Source organism: Amblyomma americanum, chromosome 10, assembly GCF_052857255.1.
Source record: "Amblyomma americanum isolate KBUSLIRL-KWMA chromosome 10, ASM5285725v1, whole genome shotgun sequence".
Classification (NCBI taxonomy): domain Eukaryota; kingdom Metazoa; phylum Arthropoda; class Arachnida; order Ixodida; family Ixodidae; genus Amblyomma; species Amblyomma americanum.
In genome coordinates, this window is record NC_135506.1 from 62,137,548 (window position 1) to 62,145,953 (window position 8,406).

At 44.7% G+C, this 8,406-nt stretch overlaps 1 pseudogene across 1 annotated transcript; it reads left to right on the forward strand.

Annotated features, from left to right (window-relative positions):
- The first annotated feature begins 356 nt into the window (after positions 1 to 356).
- LOC144108869 (uncharacterized) lies at positions 357 to 6,001 on the forward strand (annotated as a pseudogene). The gene is made up of 2 exons (XR_013309531.1): positions 357 to 516; positions 3,685 to 6,001. The product of XR_013309531.1 is annotated as an uncharacterized LOC144108869 (transcript).
- The last annotated feature ends 2,405 nt before the right edge of the window (positions 6,002 to 8,406 follow it).

Consider the following 8,406-nt stretch of genomic DNA (forward strand, 5'->3'; position numbering starts at 1 on the left):
GCCGGTGGTAGGAGTCTTATGGTCTTAATTTCGATCGCATTTTTTTGGAATTTACAGCGCATCCAGTGCAGCCAAATTTCGGAAATTGAATCATAAGATCTTGAATTAGTTACTTAAGCACAAAACTGAAATGTGAAAAACGACCATGTCATGGCCCCTTCAAGTAAGAGAGCATAAGGAAAGGGCATAGGGAAATTCATGGATAGGTAGCGCAAACTGCCGTCAGATACAAAGAATAAAATGATCATCGTCTATCCATTCATCCATCCATCCATATAAAATCAGCCCGGACCCTCGCCGACCTTCTCTTCCTCTGGTTGCGTTCGTGCTGCTTGGTTTAAGAAGCGGGGTTTAAGCGGAGCTTTATTTGCTTGTCGTGTGGTCTTTCACATGATGACTGTGAAAGAGGAAGTAGCGCCCACGTTCCCATTCAGCCGGAGGACATAATCACCATCGTGGGCAAGAGGAATCTGACATCATATCCCTAATTTTTCCTACGCATTTCAGTATGTTCTCGTGAGTACCTTTCCGTTTTCATTGCTGGATGCACACTCAGATTTACTATTAATCTCCTTGCTGGCGGTTATGTTCTGCTGCGTTCCCTCATCTTCCGGGTAAAGCAGCGAGACGCAACGCCCGGCACCGAACTCGGGCAAAAAGGCTCGCCTGTTTTTTGGCCAGAGCAATCCCAGACTGGAGCTCAGTCTTGGTGAGGATCTGCTAAGGATGTTAGTTTGCCCGATGACCTTCTGAACCGCGGTCAGCTTTTGTCTGGCCGCCGGTTCAAAGGCAGCATGGAATATGGAATGTAATGCTGGGTTTTTAACGCGACAGAGTTAAGGTGCCCGTGTCGCAGAAAAGCCGGTGTCGTCAGCGTCGGCGGCGTTGGCCGTGAGCGAAAAATGGCGCATCTCGGTGGACACCTGAACCGCGCCGTGAGGGAAGGGATTTTCCTTTCCTTAAAATCAATTTTCATTTCATTTTCCTTCCCTTACTTCTCGATTTGGGTGTCCACCGAGATATGTGAGACAGGCGTGCTTTCCTTAAATTGTCCAACGGGCCATGCGTCGCACAGAACGGGCGATGGCGTTCCGTGCACTCTTTGGCAACGCTGCAACATGCTGTCGTGTCTCACTCTTAAAGACGAAGCTTAAGCGTCCTCCAATTTTTTTACTACACGTATCTCTGTCATGCATGTATCCTGAGCTGCTCGCGCGTTCGTGTCTGCATGCGCAATATGTGTGCTTTTCATTTAGATTTTAAACACATTTCAGAACCAGCTTTGATTCTCACACGAAGTCACTGACGCATGCTTCGAGTTCGGCGTTTGTTTCCTGTTGAAGAAGGTGCATGACCAAGCTGGGTGATAGAAGGCGAAGGCAGCAAAAGCACTGAAGCGCCACAAGGTGAATCCCGTTTTCTGTTAATTTCGGAGGTGCGCCGCTTCGAGCTGAGCTCATGCTTTCCAATGCGCAAAGTGTCTAACAAATGCGGGCATCAGACTTAGCCCCGATTGTCGAGCTTCGTGGAATGCAGAAAGCAAATAAGCAAAAGACTTCAGTAGCTATATGTGTGTTGATATGCATGTTTGCCTTCATTTTCAATAAACACACAACTGACAGTTGAGAAAGGCCACAGAAAGGTGAACTTTCTGGACAAGTTTCTTGATATTCTTGACTTTTTGAAAGCTGAATATGCACAAAACTCGTGCGGCAGCGTTGCAGGCAATGATAGCTTCAGCAAATGATGATCAGAAACGTGATCATCCTGCTGTGAAAGAGTAAAACATGTAGCCATAGAGGCAAGCAGAAATCAGCAGTGAAGACCTAGACAAGTCTTAGTAAGCACATTACGCAGCAGGGCACTGCACACATAGGGTTTGGTGTGTGTTGTCTGTGACCTATCCTGTGTGCTTAAGCTGCTTGCCTCCAGATATGAGGCATTGACATAGCCTTCAGGGGTGCAATGTGGATGAAAAGATGGGTACTGCATGCTTATGAATGTATATCATTCAGCTCCACGAGTTCGGAGCTGCGAGCATCTTGCAGTGTAAGCTTGTGGTGCAGAGTTTCAGTTCAGTATATAGGAGAAATATGCCTGTGGCTATCCAAATTGCCATAAAAACATTCTTGTGGTAAGAAATTTCACGGGTAGTGCCTCTTCACAGAACATAATTTTAAACTTTGATAAAAGTTTCTCTTGGTGCCAAGATGAACTCCATATTAGAGCTTTATCCTATACAAGCTTTATCCTTAAAGAGGCACCTCTTTATGGATAGAGTTTGTCCGACTAGAACTTGTATCGCGATGAGTCCCCTTTCTGAAGTGAGACGCCAGCTTTTGTCTTTATGTAAGCTTGAAGTATACTGTTGTTGATGTCCATCTCAAGAGAATTATAGTCAGCATTTGCTAATTCCGAAATACAGATAACTTTGTCAAGAAATCGTCCCTCTGAAACAACATCTCGACTCGGCATGGCTGCTAACAGAAATGGGCTTGATGCAGTTCCAAAGAGGACTCAAAAGATCTGCCACAGGACATTGGGCAGTATGCGGTTGGGAATGGTAGACTTTATTCCTTTTGCTACCAATCAAAACCAGGAGGTACAATGCACGTCCTCATGCGAGATGTGCCCATTTGAATGTACCTCGTATTCCTGTCAGCCGCCATAACAATTGGGTGGCTTTGTAGAGTATGGCGTCTGTGAAAAAGCAATGAAGCATCCAAGGCAGAAATAAAGAGTGTACTGCGGGGACATGAATGTCTGTTAACAGTCAGCTTGATGCGTCGACAGGGCTGAAATCTCAATTGGGATGATCGCGTTCCTCGAACCTGAGTTGTTTGTCCTGATCTAGTTCACAATGCAACTTTATGGTCCTAACAGAATTGATATTGATGCTAATGGTGCTTGTGTGTTAGCTTTAACTTTGACATTTTTACTTTTTGTTACGACTGAACGACTGCCTTCGGCAAGGATAGCTCTTAATACGACCATTTGTGTGTTACGACACATTGGCTTCATAGGACAAATAGAGTAGCAGTGATGACGCTGCACTTGATCAAACACGTCTTGTTTACAGGAATTACAGCTGTAGCTTATGCTAAAAACAAAGGGCCGAGGTTAAGTCTAGGTCACTCTTGATCACCCACAGACGTCAAATATTGCACAAAAAACAAGAATTCACGTGTATAAAAATATTTGCGATGTGAATGCACGTTAAAAACCCCAGGTAGTCAAAATTTTTGGAGCCCTTACTACAGTGTCCCTTTTAGCCTGATTTACTTGGGGACGTTAAACGCCATAAATCAAACCTGTTCCTAAATAGTTGTATTGTCTTAGGTGACTAACGTGCTGTTGTCATGAAGCTTGTCATGGTGTGAGCTCTTGGTTTAAAGGCACCGTGTGTTTTAACCAAATTAAAATTTGTTACTAACCAACTTGGTAATAATGCACCCTTTACGGATTAAATGCTGGCTTCAATTTTTTTGTAAATTCTCAATACCAAAATTTTGTTTCAAAATATAATTCTGTGTGTGGTCAGCTTCTGAACGGTGAGTTATTCATAGTTGCATGGCTGCTGTGCAAGATTCATTTCCACATTTGCTAACGTGTGGAGAAAGGTCCAAAAGAGTTTGACACATGAGGTCCCACATTCTTTTGAAAGTTCTGTCTTTCACAACGCAGGTGCAGTCACTATACATGACAAGCAAGGCAAACCTGCTGGACCAAGTTCTTGCAGTGACACGACCCCAACATCCAGCTGTGCTCCATGTGTCAATACGGTTTCACACGTAAGGACAGCCTGATGACACCTTCACTTGCACACCAGTGAACGTCCATATCAGTGTGACCACTGCGACAAGAGTTGCACAAAGGAAAGCCTGATGACGCACCTTCACTTGCACACCGGTGAACGTCCATACCAGTGTGATCACTGTGACAAGAGTTTCAAAAGAAAGGACAGCCTGATGACACACCTTCGCTTGCACACCGGTGAATGTCCATACAAGTGCGACTACTGTGACATCAGCTTCACACGAAACGAAAACCTGACGACACACCTTCGCTTGCACACCGGTGAACGTCCATACCAGTGCGTCCACTGTGACAAGAGTTTCACACGAAAGGACAGGATGATGACACACCTTCGCTTGCACACCGGTGAAAGTCCATACCAGTGTGACTACTGTGACAAGAGTTTCACACGAAAGGACAACCTGATGACACACTTTCGCTTGCACACCGGTGAAAGTCCATACCAGTGTGAATACTGTGACAAGAGTTTCACACGAAAGGACAACCTGATGACACACCTTCGCTTGCACACCGGTGAACGTCCATACCAGTGCGACCACTGTGACAAGAGTTTCACACAAAAGCACAACCTGATGACACACCTTCGCTTGCACACCGGTGAACGTCCATACCAGTGCGACCACTGTGGCAAGAGTTTCACACGAAAGGACAGGCTGATGACACACCTTCGCTTGCACACCGGTGAACGTCCATACCAGTGCGAGCACTGTGACAAGAGTTTCACACAAAAGAACAACCTGATGAGACACCTTCGCTCGTACACTGGTTAATGTCCATACCAGTGCGACCACTGTGGCAAGAGTTTCACACGAAAGGGCAACCTGATGACACACCTTCGCTTGCACACCGGTGAACGTCCATACCAGTGCGACCACTGTGACAAGAGTTTCACACGAAAGGACAACCTGATGACACACCTTCGCTTGCACACCGGTGAATGTCCATACATGTGCGACTACAGTGACATCAGCTTCACACGAAAGGACAGCCTGATGACACACCTTCGCTTGCACACCGGTGAACGTCCATACCAGTGCGACCACTGTGACAAGAGTTTCACACGAAAGGACAACCTGATGACACACCTTCGCTTGCACACCGGTGAATGTCCATACATGTGCGACTACAGTGACATCAGCTTCACACGAAAGGACAGCCTGATGACACACCTTCGCTTTCACACCGGTGAAAGACCATACAAGTGCGACCACTGTGACAAGAGTTTCACACGAAAGGACAACCTGATGATACACCTTCGCTTGCACACCGGTGAATGTCCATACAAGTGCGACTACTGTGACATCAGCTTCACACGAAACGACAACCTGATGACACACCTTCGCTTGCACACCGGTGAATGTCCATACCAGTGCGACCACTGTGACAAGTTTCACACGAAAGAACAGCCTGATGACACACCTTTGCTTGCACACCGGTGAATGTCCATACCAGTGCGACCATTGTGACAAGAGTTTCACACAAAAGAGCAGCCTGATGACGCACCTTCGCTTGCACACCGGTGAAAGTCCATAGAAGTGCGACCACTGCGACAAGAGTTTCACGCGTTAGGACAACCTGATAACACACCTTCGCTTGCACACTGGATAGAGGCCATTCCTGAGTGAACTGTGCCCATGAGCCTTTTTAGGGAGTCAAACCCTCAAAATGCATTTGCGAACACATACGGGCGTGAGGCCATGCCGCTGCTCAGTGTCCATGGCCTTTTTTGACAGTGGCGCCCTCGAAAAACATTAGCGGACACATACAGGCGAGAAGCCGTACCACTGCTCTCTGTTCCTCACGGTGTTTACACAAAGCGGAAGCCTCAAAAGGCATCTGCAAGCCCATAAGTATAGAAAGACCACTTCTTCATCACCTCTGCCCAAAGGTGTTTGTCTGTAATTTTGGTTAAAAATAGTACTGTGAGAATAAACATGCAGTATGGGAATCAATAGTTCTGTGAACTTGTTCCTTTTGCCTGTATTGTGTTTGACAAGCAATGCTAGCTGACGACCAGCGTGAGTGCTTACATTTGCAGGTTGCCCCCATGCTCCTTGTTCAAACAGGAAGTTTGCATGTTTTCGAACTACACTTGCAGAGAGAATCTGTTTATAACCTTTCCCTATGAAGTAAGCTTTTCCAAAATAAAACACATTTGCCACTAAGGCTGAGTGGCATGTGTGAATGATGTCATATATGTTGCTTCTACAAGCTCTCATCCTTCTACCAAGATTGTAGGGGAAGCAAGATTGCACCTAGCCACACTTACATTGTGTGCATTCAGAGTGTTTGTGTTTTCCTGACTGGTTTACAGATCTGGGCATTAACATCACTGGAGCTGTTCTTCCCGTAGTGATGCAGGAAATGCCTGTGCGTGTGGTGTTATTCCTGTGTTAGTGGTAAAGCAGTGTCACCAGTATGTATGAGAACACTAAAAGTTATATCCTGTCAGAACATATGTCTAGCTTTTAAAACAAGAGCATTACTTGCCCATTTAATGAAAACCTGCGTGCATGTGCCTGCGTTAACGCCCGATGATACCCATAAAAGATGGCATCCTCATGCAACCTGGCTGGTGGTGGTTGAAATTATTGGTCACGCAAGGTTACAAATTACACCAGTGGCAGCACTTGCCATCCCTGGGCTGTGGCGCATCGCTTAACCACTGCACCAGTAGAGCTATGAGGACTCCCAAGGATCTATGCATGTTAAGTAGAGAAAGACTACTTGTGCACATATGCGCATTAACCCATAGCCATGGCATCATACCCTTAAGGCGGAGCACGGGCCGCGGTATGGCGGCGACTGCCTTCGCGAAATTGGCACACAGATCAGAAGGGGTGCAGTGTCCTCACAGCAGCGGCTATGTAGGGCCATGCAGAGGTAGAATTTTCAGCTGCATGGCATCGGGTTGCATCACGCTGCAGCTTGCGGCAACTGCATGCACAAAGTTAACGGGCGAGCTGACGTAAGCAGTCTTAAGTGTGTCTGCTAACTTTTATGTTTAGTCTTATAACTGCTGTTTCTTGTTAAAAAAATTATTTTACCTCCTGTATTAGTGCATTACTATGTATTTCTGTTGAATGTTGCATATTTTCATGTTGAAAATTGTGCCCCAACATTTTTTCTCTTTTGCGAAGTCATTATTGAACTTGGTTCTACTTCATCACTCAAAGCCACCTCGGTGCTTGCCTAATGATGGGGCACTATGAGTCAGAACTAACACCACTTCAGAAGTAAAATACCTGTGACATGTCACTAAATTTCCCAATTTGTCTACCTATCAGCAGAGTAATTGCGTTATAAAAGTTGTTCTCAAAGCAATAATCTGATAAGAAATTTCTGAGCTGTCTTCAGTGCACAGCATTTTTGCATATTTGCAATATACTAGTATGCTGATTGATGTGATGATCTTCTTGTACTTCCCTGACTATATGTTTGCTTATTTTTTAAACTGTATTTTCTTCTCTGCTGAGATATATCCTAGTGATTGAATTTTATTACTGAGGTATATGTCAAGTCTCCAAGTAATCCACTGATAAAATATCAGTAAGTGCACTCGTGATGAGGTAAAAACTGAAGCCAGGGGAAGAAGCCCCTTTAATTTTGTCATCCTAGATTTTTCACTCAACCCTGAGTGGCCAGGCACTAATTAACTTAAGCGTGTGGCTGCTGATGTGGAGTGAGGTAGATGTGATTGGAAGTTGAATTCAATTCTTTGTCATGCACTCTGGACTATTAGGAAAGAGCATTCAAGTGTGGCTGACTGCAGGAGGAAGTAACAAGTTCATGAAATTAGTTGTGATAGCATGGCCGTGGCAGGCACAAAACAGGAAATTTAGGGGCCAACAGGAGGAGCCTCTGTCCTGTACTGCACTTGGGTGGTGCTGATGACGACTTATATCAATAAAAATTCTTGTGCAGTTGAAGGTACTGGCCTCACAGATTTACATATGAAAAGGAGCATTTTGCATACAGGTCATGACTTTTGCTAGTGTGTACAGACAAGAAAGGTTACATGTTTCTTCTATGAATAAATTAAATTTGCCACATAGACATTAACTTTTCCACATGGACATCGCATGGACAATAAGAAAATTGCACACAGCTGTTGTGCATTTGCCATAACAATGTACTGTTGGTCCTGAATCTAATCAAAGCGTGGTGTATTTTAATAAGCCTTACTTTATTTGCCACTTTCGACAAGGGAGTGAGTGAACCACAAATATTTAGCTTTAATACTGGCTGTGGCCCCATACGAAAATAGATTCTTAAAAACCAGACATGTAAGGAAACACACAAACAAAAACAGTAATAGAGTAAAGTGTAAAAATTGCACAGTTCGCACGGCAACTTAACTATTGCAAAGCAGAAAACAGATCGGTGAAACAGAAAAAACTCTATGTAACAGAAATGCACTGAGGTATCGTAGCGTAAGGCAACACAAAAAAAAAAACAATACAAGAAAGTGTAAAAGTTGCACAGTTCGCACCGCGATTAAGCTATTGCAAAGCAGAAAACGGACCAGTGAAACAGAAAAAATTCTGTGGAACAGAAATGCACTGAGGAATTGTAGCATAAGGCAACACA